We start from the raw sequence: 16,134 nt of genomic DNA, 5'->3' as shown, positions 1-16,134 counted from the left end.
TGCCCTCAGATGGAAGCCCAAAAACCAGGGAGTTGATCCTTGGCTACATTTACACAATTCCACCGTTTTTTAAGCCAAACAGCGGACACATGAGCATGTGTCGTGCTCATCATGTAACGTGCACTGTAACGTGCTCAATTATCCGCCGCATTCACCCGGAGAATCCAGCACGCCGGAGAAGTGAGACCGTGACACCGGGTGCTAGCGCAGCATACTTCGCGCATGTACTCCGTCGTGACGGTCACGTGAATGTTGGCATATATTTTTAATCGGGTAGTGTTGACACATATTTTTGGACGAAATGTTGACACGTAAGTGTTGTCGCAGGATGGGTTGACACATATATTTGTCAACAAGTAGTAGGTAGTTTTGGCAAATGTTGACATGTAATTTCTAGTTAATTAATCAGAACAAATATTTTTTTTAAATGTTGACATATTGTTTTAAAATGTTGACATATATTTTTAAATGTTGACATTATTTTTTAAATGTTGACATATTGTTTACAATGTTGACATATTTTTTTAAATGTTGACATAATTTTTTTTTTAAATGTTGACATATTTTTTTTAAAATGTTGACATATTTTTTTGAAATGTTGACATATTTTTAAAATGTTGACATACGTTTTTGAAATGTTGACATATATTTTTGAAATGTTGACATACGTTTTTGAAATGTTGACATATTGTTTACAATGTTGACATATTTACTGGAGGGGACAGAATTACCTGGAGGGGACAGAATTAACGGGACAGGGGGACACTTTTACCTAGGTGATTCTGTCCCCCCGGACACTTTTACCGGGGGACAGAATTACCGTCCACACCGGCGGTGGTATGCGGATTCTGGCGCTGATGACGGACATAAACCACTATAGTCTAACGACTTGTCATCAAGTCTACAATTTCGCTCGTACCCCCCCCCCCCCCCCCCCCTGCACAATGGGTGCAGTGAACTAATTCAAGTGAGAATTTCTACGCGAGCTGACAGTTTCTTTTGGAAACGGAGACCGTTTGGCTTAAAAAACGGTGGAATTGTGCAAATGTAGCCAAGGATCAACTCCCTGGTTTTGGGGCTTGCATCTGAGGGCAGGCTTGATAAAATTACGGTTGGAAAATGGGTCCTATTTGTATGAGAAAGTGGAAGGATGCCACTTGTAAAACGGCTACATGCAGGCTTGGAAATTATCACTTTTCGGGAGGTGATTTTGTTGTGGTGTGAATATTTAAAAATGTAATCGGCTAATCTACCCAAAATTGAAAAGAAATGAAAAGATGAAGTACAACACAATAATTTAAGTTTTGTTTGAGAAACCCCAGTGATGTCGGCTTGCATGTTATTTGGCCCTGAACTTTGTTGATTTGACACTGTTTTCAATGGGGCTTGAATTGGTTCAGTGCACCCACATGTCACACGTGCGCTGTGGTCCTGTAAAGTGCGCCCTCTGTTGATGGAAAAATTGTTTTGCGAAAGTGTTAATTACACCATCGATGGTAACGTCTTGGAACCGGAAACCAAGACTACTGATCGACCGACCGTGGGCGTATACCTATACCGTACGGGCACGTGCGAATACGTGTTGCAACATACGTACCTCATGTACTTGGTCGTTCGTGTAGGGAGGACGTCGCGCAGCTGCAGTATCAAGCAAGGCAAGGGGCTAGACCAGGCTTGGCAGCACGGTTGAAGTGAAGGTAGGCCTAGTTTTTCAATTAAAGTTTTGGACATCAATGGCCGTACGGCCCTCCAGTAGGACTCTAGGTAGCCCGACTGCGTCTGGCCGTACAGTACCATCGCAAGCTCTGTAGTACGGCCAGTGGCGTAGCTACTCCTAGAACTATGACTAGTGGACGTGGAGCCTCATACTCATAGTTCTAGGAGTATGGCGTAGCCACCGGGGGGGGGGGGGGGGGGGGGGGGGGGGGGGGGGGGGGGGGGAGTGGGGGGTGACCCCCCAGTCGCCCCCCCCCCACTGAGATTTTGAGTTTCTAAAAAAATTATCATTGATCTACATGACGCCATGGGCCCTATTAATATTAATTATTATTATGTACTACAAGTACAATGTATCTTTTGCTTAGAAAATAGGCAGTGTATATTTTGCGGAGACGGCAAACCTTTAGTAAACGTTAGTTTGCCGGATATGCACTGAACATGCGCAGTTACTGTTTTTTGTACTTAAACATTTTCCGGTGACAAGTTTTAGACTGGCTCCATGCCAAAATTATCGTTGTTACCTCGTATTCACAAGATGGGATTCAGACCATTTCATAATTTCGGACTTTATTTCCCTTTTAAAAAAAATCCTCCAGAGCCACAAATCTGAAAAAGAAAATGTAATACTCTGCAAAAAATGTTTGAGACATGTTAAAATAATAAAAGAAGAATATTCTTATTTATTTGGGGATGAGAAAAAAACCCTTCAAAATGTGGTGCGGTCGGAATCGAACGCGAGTCATCCCGCTTTCTAGAGCCTTTGCTTAACCATTACACCGAACGTGCTACACAACTTTTGGTGGGAATTTAATACATGTTATAATTCAGCTCTATTTAAAGAGTTCAGCGCCCTCTGTTGATATGGATTGCCGCCGGCAAACCTTTAGTAATTGTTAGTTTGCCGTTATTACCTCCGGCAAAATATCCACTATCTAGAAAATATTGGTTTAAGTGGTCAGATAGCACCACAGAGCATTTAGAATCCAAATTTTTCGGGCCCTTAAGCAGGCCCCGAACCCCACGCCTATAGCTCAGAATTCTGGTAGCTGATTCAATGACTTCAACCTCGAAAACAATGTTCACAAAATGTTCTTATGCCTTTAGCTGAGAAAACCTCGAAAATTATGTTTAAATTATTATCTTTTGTGCTAAGATAATTATTGGTTAAAGTGGTAAGAAATTGCCTCGGAGTCAGATCACACCACAGAGCATAGAAAATCCAATTTTTTTTCGGGGCCCTAAGCGGGCCCCGAACCCCACGACGTAAGGGCTTCGCGCTTTGCGCTTGCATCAGTTATGATCAAGGTATGTCCCCCCCCCCCACCCCACGTAGTGGAGCCTTGATAGGCAGATTACCCCGCTAAACTGTTTGCTATACAAAACACAAACTAAGTACAAAAACGTCCGTCCCAACCAAGCTTTTTCCCACAGAACCGCTGCACAGTTTGCCCCTGGGTTCTGTGGGAAAAAAGCTTGGTTGGGATGGACGTTTTTGTACTTAGTTGGTTTTGTATTGTTGATGTACCCTAACGTGGCGCGGCCCCTAACGTGGCGCACTTTGATTTTTCGCCTGTAGCGCCTAGCTAGAGCAAAACTTTTAACTGAAATTTCTCTGAAAGTGAAATTTCATCAAGTTCTAAACACTCCCGTTCATAAATCGCGAGTTTATTTACCCGTTAGAAAGTTAAAAGAAAAAAATATTTTGGCGTGATTTTCCGATTTTATTTTCAAGTGCAAAGTGAACCCTTTGAAAATGCCCCGAAAAATAAGTAAATAATTTTCTGACAAAACATCTTGCTGGGTTTGTAAGTAAAGATAATAATGAGTTATCAGAATTATCAAGTTTACAGAAATTCTTAAATGTTTATTTGGAGTTTTCCGAGATTTATTCAAGTGCGCCACGTTAGGGAACACTCCGCCAATTTGTGCCCAATTTCCGGACGCGACCGTTTTTGCATTCGGATTAAATTTTGTGAAACCGAAATTGTTCACAGAGGTTAAATAGCAAGCTCTAAAAAGGTAAAGGTACCAGTATTTCACTGCATGAATTTGAGGTTTATCAACAAAAGGGTTTGGCAACACTACACGAGGAAAGTTGGGTAAGCCTCGAAGTGCGCCACGTTAGGGAACACGACTATATAGCAAACAGTTTAGCCTTTGCATTTTTTTTTGCTAATGAAGGAATTTTTTTCATTTTTGGATAGAGTTTACCTTTCTCAGCCAGAAATCCATTGGTAACATTTTTTTCCATCTACCATGTGGCGGCCATCTTGGATTTCAAAATGGCGTCCATTTCGGACCTAATTTGTATCATAACTTCGGACCTGACTGTCACATGAAGTCCATTTTGGTGGCAAACCCCATGTTTTTGATACCAAGGAACCCAAGTAAAGTGTTGTTGACGAGGTACTCCCAATGGATGGCAGCCATCTTGGATATTTCAAAATGGCCGCCATTTAGTACCTACTTGTATCATAACTTCGGACCTGATTGTCATATGAAATCCATTTTGGTGGCAAACCCTATGTTTTTGATACCAAGGAATCCAAATAAATCATTGTTGACGGGGTACTCCCAATGGATGGCAGCCATCTTGGATATTTCAAAATGGCCGCCATTTCGGACATAATTTGTATCATAACTTCGGACCTGATTGTCGTATGAAGTCCATTTTGGTGGCGAACCCCATGTTTTTTATACCAAGGAACCCAAGTAAATCATTGTTGGTGAGGTACTCCCAATGGATGGCAGCCATCTTGGATATTTCAAAATGGCCGCCATTTCGGACATAATTTGTATCATAACTTCGGACTTGTCATATGAAGTCCATTCGTGGCAAACCCAGTATGTTTTCAATAGCAAGGAATCCAAGTAAATGAAATGTGACGGGGTAGTCCCAATTGATGGCAGCCATCTTGGATACTTAAAAATAACCGCCATCTTGGATTTCATTTTTAATAATAACTCACGTTGCACCTGAACGTTCGTATTAAGTCCATTTTGGTGGCAACCCCATTAATTTGATACCAAGGAATCTAAAAAATACATTATTGATGAGGTATCCCCGATGGATGGCAGCCATCTTGGATATTTCAGAATGAGCACCATTTTGCAGTTAAGAGTTTTTAAAGGGTCTCTATAGCACAGTGACAAGTGTTGACCATTCGTGGACTGGATTGTTAATTATTGGCAATAGTAGAGCGGCATAGTGACAGAATTGTGCACTTTGTGGTTAAACTTGGCATATCACGTCTTCATGCCTTGACGAGAATTTTCGAGAAATAGAGGCATTTCAAATCTGACCTCTGGTGACCTTTGTGAAGAGTCAATGTAGGGGAAGAATGTAGAATCCACATACCACTTCAGCGGTTGTGTACAAAGTCTATGGAGAGTCAAGAAAGTTTTTTAAGTATTTTCTTAACAAAATTGGAAATGATATATTATGAAAAAAATTGATGTCAAGATGCAACATCTTTTCCCAATGAACTTTGTATACCCTAATTGCCGCTATTTATTTAATCTTCCAAATGCCAATTTTCATTACCTAAGTCTAAATAGTGAAAAAGAAGTGTTTTTTTAACAATTATTCTATAGTGTGTAATGATTCAGACCCAAAGACAATTTTGTCATCATGACTTCTGATCTCCATTTCCCTGCTTTAAGAATATAAGAGGTACACTGGACAAGCATCACACTCTAACAGTGACCTGTAGGCTGTGTAAAAAGGTTAAAAATGTGGTTACTCAAGTCCATCTGGATATAACAGAGTGTAATAAGAACACAATAATGAATACTGCTTGACATTGTATACATTCCATTGCATTCCAATTAGGGCATGTTGAATCTGCCATTAACCCTAACCCCCTAGGCCCTTGTTGCTTACAACCATCCTCAATCCTCAAAATCCTCCAAATTTTTCAACTCCGCCTAAATTTTTCAAAATTGTCAGACAGTCCTGCCTCAAAATGCATTCATCCTCAATCCTCCAAAATCCTCCTCATCCAAAAACTTTGCACTCGTGTTTAAATGAAGGATAACCAACGCCAAATCCTTCAAAATCATCAGACAGTCCTGCCTCAAAATGCATTCATCCTCAATCTCCAAAATCCTCTTGTGCTTCATTCACCATTCATCCTCAATCCTCAAAATCCTCATGTGCTTCAATCACCATTCATCCTCAATTTTCCAGAATCCTCATTTGATTCAATCACCATTCATCCTCAATCCTCTAGAATCCTCCAAAACCGTCAGGAGGATTTTGGAGGAGTGAGGTGGGTTAGGGTTAATTAAAAAAGAAAAGAAAATTGAGTTAAGAGGTCACCTCAAAATTGTTTGTGCATGGGGTCTGAATTCAATACATGACTATGGAATAAATATGATAGATATCGACAAATAAAGTATACAAAGTTCGTTGACCTCTCCAAGGTATCAGACGTCAGATATGATGCCCTCACATCATGAAAAAAGTGGCATTTACCCGAGATAATCTTATAAATATATAAAGATAGGTCATGACCTCTCGAAATGCCTGGGTTTCTTTTTGTTCGTAAGTGGCTCTCTGCATCAACTGCATCACATGCCCAGACAACCCTGGTCCTGTCGTGGCTAGGCTAGATATGAAAGCAGAGTCACAACTTTTGGTGACTCGACTCAAGTCCCTAAGGGTAAATGACTGGACTCGAATCACGGTGAGCAAATGAATCGACTTGACTCAAGCGAAGGATAATTAGGCTCGAGTCTCAAAAATAAAAGCAAAACTTTGCGAAAAATAATTGCAATGACGTACGGTGCAACATTTATGTTGATGCCGCTTTGCGAATACAGTTACAGCGGCCGCTTGTAATGTCCACGTGTCACAGACTCCCATACCACATCATCATTATGGAACACATAAAATACTATCCACCGAGGAGACGGATTTTAAACACATTTTCCAATTTGTTGTTTCATCATTGGCTTTGGGCGGTTTCTTATGAAGTTCTTGGATTCAAACGCCGGCAAATTGATGCCCTCCTTTTAAAAATTAAACAGAAACATACCGACTTTTAAAATAATCAGAAACAGTTTTGTATATATTGCAATTTGGTTTTGATGTCAGCGAAATAAAATCAAGACCCGAAGCCAAACCAGATAGCCTTGATAAGATCGAAGTTTCACTTCTTGTTAACTGTTAGTGATACGACTTTCCCAGTCTTGTCTTTGTCATGTGGTTTTCAAATATTCGTAACTCGAATTGACTCGAGGTAAATATTTGACTCAACCCGACTCGACTCAAATTTCTCAAACTGATGACTCGACTGGACTCAACTCACTTCTTTAAAATGACTTGACTTGACTCGAGTCACAAAAATTAGCGGCTCGTTACAACTCTGATTCACACCAATTTCAGTGCTATCGGGTGCCTGGGAAAATGGTTGAACACTGTGACAGTGGTTTAGACCAAGTCTGCATGGGTTGCTTCTGATCTGTACAGTCAGGTTACAGTCAGTCCAATCATATCCAGCAGTCATTATTATCGTGCTGTTGATCATAATGAGGTAATAACACTCCAAGGATTGTTCCAAGTGGTTTGAAACATTCTTCCCAGAGAAACCTGCCTTCCATCAGGGTAACAATGTGTAGGTTCCTTGGTATCCAATTTATGGGGTGTGCCACCACAATATCCAAGATGGCTGCCATCCACTGGGAGTACTCCGTCAACAATGAATTACTTGGGTTCCTAGGTATCAAAAATATGACGTTTGCCACCGAAATGGACTTCGTACCACATTCAGGTGCAACGTTATTATTTGAATGAAACCCTACAAGGTGGCCATTTTGAAATATCCAAGATGGCTGCCATCCATTTGGAGTATCCCATCAACAACGATTTATGTGGGTTCCTTGGTATTAAAAACATAGGGTTTGCCACCAAAATGGACTTCATATGACAATCAGGTCTGAAGTTATGATACACATTAGGTTCGAAATGGCTGCCGCTCGTCATTAGGTTCGAAATGGGGGCCATTTTGAAATCCAAGATGGCCGCCACATGGTAGATGGAAAAAAATGTTACCAATGGATTTCTGGCTTAGAAAGGTAAACTCTATCTAAATATGACAAAAATTCCTTCTTTAGCAAAAAAAAAATGCAAAAGTACATAACAGCCTATACTATATAGTACCTGTAGCCAGACGCTCAATGCTTCCACACAGACTGAATTTTTTTTCCGCTGACGAGCGATTTTGCTACAGATTTTGATCGAGGTTATCTTCTCGTCCAGGACAGAAATATCCAAAGTTAAGGTTCCTAGTCGTAGAGGAACTCATACCTTTTAGAAAAACGTTCTTTGGTCCCAACATTTTCATCCATCTGGCCAAAAGACGACTTTTAGTCATCATCTTCCACAAATATCGTCCTGAAAATGTCCTCCATGCGATTTCAAAATGGCGGCCGCGTTGTAATGTATGCATTATGCGGGCGTGCTAGGGCCAGATAATGAATATGCATCATAGTTTATGACGTTTGTCGGGCGCGCGGCGCGGCTGGCCATACAAACACGAGGTCATGAACTAAATAATGCATATTCATTATCTTGCCCAAGGGCGCCCGCATAATGCATACATTACAGCGCGGCCGCCATTTTGAAATCGCATGGGGGAGCATTTTCGGGACGATATTTGTGGAAGATGATGACTGAAAGTCGTCGTTTGGCCAGATATATGAAAATATTGAGTCCAAAGAACGTTTTTTCGAAAAGGTATGAGTTGCTCTACGACTAAGAACCTTAACTTTGGAAATTTGTGTCCTGGATGAAAAGATAATCTCGATCAAAATCTGTAGCAAAATCGCTACATCAGCGGGAAAAAAATTCAGTCTGTGTGGAAGCATTGAGCGTCTGGCCGTACTACAGAGCTTGCGATAGTACTGTACGGCCAGACGCAGTTGGGCTAGACTCTACATGTAGGAGGCTTGTACTTTGTAGCTTGACTTGAGTATAGCTCCAGTGGAGTACTACAGTTGTTTTCCTAGTTCCGGATAGCAAACATCTAGGCCTACTTCTGAAATCAGAAGGCTTTTCTCCGGCCGTCAGCCTTCTGAGAGTCTTCATTTTCGGGGTTCAGCACTCTATGGCTTTTGGACATGCCCTTTGATAGACGAAAAAACCTTTGTCTGAAATTCCACTTTCTGAAACACAAATCTACCAAAAAAGTTGAGCTGGTTGACCCATAGTCTATATACAAGCGAAATCATTATATCTTGATCCGCTATATATAACTACGTATAATTTTGCTCATAGGTAAATCACTTACTTGTTAAGCTTCCTGTGAATTTATGCGAGTGTTGGATCTGTTATTGTCAAGAAATTCGAAGTAAAATACGGCACAACTTTGTGACAACGAATGTTTTCAAAATGATCAAAAAACTAAAGACAGGCATGACACTCTGGTACCCCGAGTTTCGCATGCGCAAAACTGTAGGAGTCCCACCAGTGGGTACCCGACTTACAGTCTTACATGGCACTTTGGCAGGATGACCGTAATACCATGTAAAATTCTGCTTATCACCCAGTATATATTGTTGTTCCATTGTGTAAGGGTTTGTTTCAGGGATATTTCAAAAACGAAGGTTTTTCAAACCAAATGTGTCCATATTTCTCTAATCTTTTTCATTGTCCTTCATCTACATAATTCTGCCGAAAAAATATTTTGCTGGATTTTTTGACAACTCATTTTTGTATGTAAATATTCTGTCAAATGTAGCCGAAATTCGGCTAGACGGGTCACTTGATCACAGTAACCGTGGATCACAATAGAGTGTTTTTACTATAGATTGAAGCATGGCTATGTATAGCCATATAGCCACGTTCACGGGTCTAGTTGATCCATAACTCTGAAATGTTTTCCCACAATTGACATTTGGATCATGGGACAATTTTTTGGGTGGAAAATCTGAGTTTTTACTCACCAGCCTGGCGTTGCCGATCAGACGAATACAGCGGTATAGTTCATGTGTGTTTACGTACGTTGTGCGTGCGCTGATCTTCGCGTGACCTCAGCAGGTCAACTCTACATTCGGCTCGACCATTTGGGTTGGAGGGGAGATTGTATGCTTTGCATCGCGAAACAGTACATCATGATGCGCGGGCGGCGTCAGCCCGGGCCAATCACGAAGCCACATGATAAATGCTGCGGATAATTTGGTATCGCACTGACGCTCCGGGCACTCCTCATGTCCGGATCGTAAGTGCGATTCCAAATTATCTGCAGAATTTAACACGTCATGCACTTGGCCTCGTGATTGGCCCAACCTCGTTCCCCATGGGTACGATCTTGCTGCGCCATGTTGTTTCCCATCATGCCTTGCGCAATCTTAATCCCTGGAATTGTGTAATTTGTGTCAAAATATGGCACATTATAATTAGGCTGTAGTTTATCCGTTTTACGTTCTGACGCCATCTTAAAATGTTAAAAGTTGTGATTTTGAAGAATCAATCCTTTCAAACATAACGTATGGACGTTGCGTTATTTAGCAAAGATTTGTACGTACCCCTTTCGTCCCAGTACAACCGAAGATACAGGGGTTTTTTTAGTGAAAAACGAGGCTGCCATAATCCATATCATACAGGCATCGCGACTTTTGAATAACAATTTTTTTTTTGTACGTGACGTTTACGTGCAAAGCACATGAGCGCATTATGGGCGCGCCCGGCGTGCAATCTTCGAAATGCGCGCGCAGTACGCTGTGAATAGCCAATCAGCGTCATTTACGTCATCATCATGGCCAGGGGTTAGTGAAAGGAACGCGCATGCGCCCATGGAGTCGAGGCTGTGATTGGCCCGTCTGACCACGTCCGCGCATCATGATGTACTGTTACGCGATGCAAAGCAAACAATCTCCCCTCCATCCCAAATAGTCGAGCCGAATGTAGAGTTGACCTGCTGAGGTCACGCGAAGATCAGCGCACGCGCAACATACATAAACACACATGAACTATACCACTGTGTTCGTCGGATCGGCAACGCGAGGCTGGTGAGTAAAAACTCAAATTTATCACCCAAAAAATTGTCCCATGATCCAAATGTCAATTGTGGGAAAACATTTCAGAGTTATGGATCAACCAGCTCAACTTTTGTGGTGGATTTGCATTTCAGAAAGTGGAATTTCAAACAAAGGTATTTCGTTTATCAAAGCCTAAAGGGCATGTCCAAAAGCCATAGAGTGCTGAACCCCGAATTTGAAGGCTCTCAGAAGGCTGACGGAGAGAAGCCTTCTGATTTCAGAAGTAGCAAACATCATTCAGCAGGCTGCTTTCAGCTCAATTACTCCACGAATTCAAGTGACATTGGTTTAATATAATAATAGTTTACCTTGAGTGATGGAGATACTACATAATAATTTTCCAAATTAACAGTCAGTCCGCAGCGCACTGAAAAGACGTTCAGTTTATTTGCGCTGTATGCATGGCATTCCGTGTGTGACCTCGTTTTGAATATTTAATGAGCTGCTGACGACGCTTGGAATGTGGTCCAGAATATCAATTTTATTTTTCAATTGTCAACATTATGTATATTTTCTTTCAGATAGGGAAATATTCAGTTATATTATCAAATCAGATTGGAAATTACGTGATATTTAGAGGGTGCAATTTTTAACGCAAAAAAAGCTTCGAACCTCAACAAATCGGCCTCCCAAACACGACGAGGTTTTCCATCTTTTGACAATTGCCACAGCCAAATTTTACACCAAAGTTAAAGATAATTCCATATTCTATCAAAAGATGGATGATTTCGTATTGATCTTTTTCTACCCGAGTCAGGGCACACAAAATTCTAACGTTTGTCCAAAAAAACTACGACGAAACATCCCGCCATGACAGCACGTTGTTTTCCAGTGCTCTCATTGGTCAAATATGACGTCATTGACAAAGCCTTGGTAATAACGTGTAGTTGGTGCATTCCTGTCGAACTACGCACAACACATCGATGCCATGGAATTGCGGCATTTATTAAGTTATTTTCTTTAGGTCTAGAACCCTTCGGACATTATTTATCTGTTAAATTCAATATTGAACTGGCATTGCCAGTTCAATATTGTTGGACTGTGTTTTTTCTTTAAATTTTATCCCTTTACTAAATACAAAAATGTTATATGCAACTTCAAAATCAGCCAATTGAACAAGTGACTAAGTTTTAAAGAGAATAATCATGTTCTGCATTTATTGATATCTTCCAAAGTACAACTTATAAAAAATCATATAAAAATTTAATTTGTGCTATGAACTAATTGTATGCAAGAAACTATATGTTTAAATATAATACCTGTTTGTTGATTAATCTAAACTCCCATGTACACGTACTTGAAAACATGACTGTTACACCATCAGCTGCTATAAATAAGTGTTTTCGAACACTTTATGAAAAAATCTGATAACTAATTTTTCATGACATCTTGCATCACAGTACAAGTACATATATTATTAATACCTGTTTTTCCTGCCAGAAAAATATTGTCTGATATAAAAAGGGTGAAAAAAGACACTTTTATGAAAGAGAGCTCTGGCACACATGTATTGACAATGACTGCCTTTGGCTAAGAAATAACATCAACAAAAATTTACATTGTCAAATATCATCAACTCTGCTACGGTACAATCAAAAACTGCCCAAATCTGGTAGTATGAGGTACGAGGTTAAATTTAAATGATTTATAATTATAGTGAAGTAAAGATGATCATTTTTGGCATGGTGTCACTGACCACAATAATTATTATGTACACGAAACATCTAAAATGTATAATTGCAACATGTACATCAATAAATTTTTCTTTGATTGATATTTTCGGCGTAGTATCTGTGGCATGACTTTATATAACCATTTTTAACAGTGACGGCAACAACAAATGTCGTTGATTAACACATACTTGTAAATGTTGTATGCACTACACAAAACATAAGTCCGGTTCGTACTCTGTGTGAAAGAGAATGCAAACGCAAAAGATTGATGCCATAGCAAGTTTTCGCGCTGCGATTTTGCAAAGGTTGAGCATAATTTCAACTCGGGCAAATTTTGCAGTGAATATTTCATGACATCAAAATCATTGATCAAAAGTATGAACCGGCATTAGGCCTAGCAATGAAATACAAAAATCATCATGGTTCCCGTGTTGGAGGTGATGAACTGTCGCAACATCTGAGGACCATTCAGGGCGCCGAACTGGCAGGGACAGGTTCCTGATTGGGAGTGAAAGAAAATATGACAATCGTCAGTTTATGGAAAGAATTTTTTTTTTGGAATTACTCTTCAGATTATTATAAAAGCACTCTTGCAGCATAGTACCAATTAGTCATGTACGCAGCCTAAAAGCAGCCTTCATTATGTTGTAAAGCAGTCCATAGTAAATTTTCCAAAATTAAGTAACACAAATATTCAGGCACCATGCATTAGGGCCTCACAAAAAAAAAATTATTTCAATATTAATTTAAAAAAAAAACACCCCCCCCCAAAAAAAATCCAAACAAACAAACTAACCAATGTTCCTAAAAATGCATGTGCTCGTGTGCGTGATCATACATAACATACATGTACATGTACATCATACTGTACACGCTGCACATGGCCACGCCAAAAAAGGCCGAAAAATTTGAAATCTCGCGCAGGAAAAGTGACTCGGAGAAAAGTACATACATGTCGCCACAAGCTAAAATATGTATCAAACGAAAGCTCATTGCTCCCTTTATCGTTGTGTAGTGATCATTTTCGTCTTTATTTTCTACCTGAGTCAGGGCACAACAAATAAAAACACAACAAAACTCACTCTCAAAATCACAGCCGAACTTCGAGTGAACAAAATTCTGCCAAAAACATGCAGAATCTCGACGTATTTTATATCGTTCGATTCAGAAAAACGTTCGCTGTCGACTCACCACGCCATCTTGGAAACCAGCTGCTTCATTTGGAATGTGTAGTTCGTGAAAAAAGATCGGGCGAACTCTCGCAATTACACGTGTAAGTCTCGTGGCGGTTTCGTGACGTAGGCCGTTCAAATAAAATTCGGGATTTGACCTCATTATCGCGTGCACTGCGTACTGACTGTTAAGGCTCTTTTTATTTTGACTTTACGACGTCAAAAGTACCGATGTCACTTTTCCCAGTTCTGGATCGGTTCAATCAGTTCCGAATCGATCAAAAACTGCTTCGCGCAAAAAAAAAAAGAATCACATGAGATTTTTTTTTTTTTTTCAGCCAGAATTTACCGAATCAAGCATATTTTCTGATAAAGTATTATTTAATTTTCCCAAAATAGTTCATTCAAGAGAATTCCACCAAATTTAACAAAGAGAAAAACGTAAATGATTTTGAAACGTTTGTCTGCAGCGCAGCGCCATGAACTCACGCACGGACCGAAAACATTTTGACACAGCACACAGAATACGTCACACAAAATTGATTAATGCGCGTGTAGTTGGGTCGTAAGGATAAGGGATGAATAAGTACACGCGCTTTCCGGAACTAGTCATTTGTTGGCGAATTTTCAAAAATTAGAGACTCTATGGTCCGAGTAACTTGGACCCAACTTATCGCCTTTTTAACATTCGGACATAGTCTCGCCACACCATGTCCGAATGTTAAAAAGGCGATAAGTTGGGTCCGAGTTACTCGGACTAGAGACTCTACAACTTATTTTGATACAACAAACATTCGATGGAAGAGCTTTTACGACTGAAGTGTATAAACAAAATATTCGAAATCACATGGTTCAAGTAGTGTACCGAGGAGAACATTTTTTCGTCGATTCCAGCTCCGGCGATTTTCTACAAACCGTCCAAACAAGTCAAAGTGCGAGTTAGAAATCTGACCGAAATTCCTGTTCTAAAGATTTTATTGAAAAGATCTTCGTATATCAAGAAGCATACAATTTTGTCAGAAATAAAATATTGGAGACTAATCCAAAAGAGGTAGGTTTTTATTTGAAGCTATCCGGAACTAGGAAAAATCCGGAACTAGGAAAACTACTGTAAAGGCTATAGCCCCACTAGTGTGGCCGCGATATTGCTGCGCTGTATCTCTGGCCACATGCTAGCCCAGGTTAGACAACGTCTTCATTGTATTACCCATTGCATTGCGACTGACACAACGGAGTCCAACCTGGGCTAGCCATAGTCCAAGTAACTTGGACCCAACTTATCGCCTTTTTAACATTCAGACTAGTCCGAGTAACTGAAACCCAACTTATCGCCTTTTTAACATTCAGACTAGTCCGAGTAACTGAAACCCAACTTATCGCCTTTTTAACATTCAGACTAGTCCGAGTAACTGGGACCCAACTTATCGCCTTTTTAACATTCGGACACGGTCTGGCGATAGTAGGGTCCAAGCTAATCCTTACATGCTGAGCAACACAATTGTGTCCTTGACAAAAAAACCCAACATTGCCCAACAAAAACATCAGATGGCATCTTCATGCCCAGCGTTCATTAGATGGTCCCCGTATCCCGAGTGCGATTCCTTTACCGAGCGCCCGCTGCATCGATTATGATAATGAAGACTGCAGCAGGTGCATTTTGAACGATAATAGGGAGTGGGGAACTAGCTTGAACTGGTTTCCGTCCATAAAATCTACCCTAGTTCCCGACTCCCTATTATCGTTCGAAATTCACTTGTGTTTTCAAGTGCGATTCCGTTACCGAGCGCGATGCATCGATTATGATAATGAGTAGACTGGATCACGTTTGTAAACTTAAGTGCATTTCGAACGGTTAAAGGGAATCGGGAACTAGCTTTAACTGGTTTCCGCCCATAAAAGGTGCCCTAGTTCTCGACTCCCTATTATCGTTCGAAATGTACCTGTGTTTACAAATGAGATCCAGTCTACTCATTATCATAATCGATGCATCGCGCTCGGTAACGGAATTGCACTGGGGATACAGGGACCATCAAATGTACGCTGGGCATGAAGACCGCATCTCATCATTCAAACATTAACACGAGTTGGAAATTTAACGTGTTCATCCGGATCATACATGTAAGTAAACCTAAGTACAACCTCCTCAGCAGTGGGCGAGTGTGGCTAGCCTAGTCCGAGTAACTTGGACCCAACTTATCGCCTTTTAAACATTCGGACATGGTCTGGTGATAGTACGGTCCAAGCTAATCCTTATATGCCGAGCAACACAATTCTGTCATTGACCCAAAAATCGAACATTGCCCAACAAAAACATCAGATTTTACCCTCAAAGCATCCTCCAAATTACTAGATACGCCACTTAAGGTACAAGTAGACATCAATAAATAAGATGGTTGTACTGAAGTTTACTTACGATCCGGATGAAAAGTAAAATTTCCTGTTCAATTCCGAGAGCTCCCCTAGCGATCGTGAACACGTTAAATTTCCGATTTGTGTTTGAATTGCCATGTGGTCTTCATGCCCAGCGT

The 16,134-nt window shown here is 40.5% G+C and overlaps 1 protein-coding gene across 3 annotated transcripts in view; it reads left to right on the top strand.

The window, feature by feature from the left end:
- Window positions 1-1,481: 1,481 nt before the first annotated feature.
- Window positions 1,482-16,134, top strand: part of LOC119741720 (protein SSUH2 homolog) — a gene marked incomplete at its 3' end in the record, with an annotated part of 40,083 nt that continues 25,430 nt past the window's right edge. Inside the window, 1 exon segment of one of the 3 annotated variants that reach the window (XM_038217608.1) lies at window positions 1,482-1,697. 3 annotated transcript variants of the gene reach the window in all.

Source organism: Patiria miniata, unplaced genomic scaffold (assembly GCF_015706575.1).
Source record: "Patiria miniata isolate m_02_andy unplaced genomic scaffold, ASM1570657v1 HiC_scaffold_11, whole genome shotgun sequence".
NCBI classification, from domain to species: Eukaryota; Metazoa; Echinodermata; class Asteroidea; order Valvatida; family Asterinidae; genus Patiria; species Patiria miniata.
The sequence above is the reverse complement of the archived record's forward strand: the minus strand, read 5'-3'. Positions and strand labels throughout refer to the sequence as shown.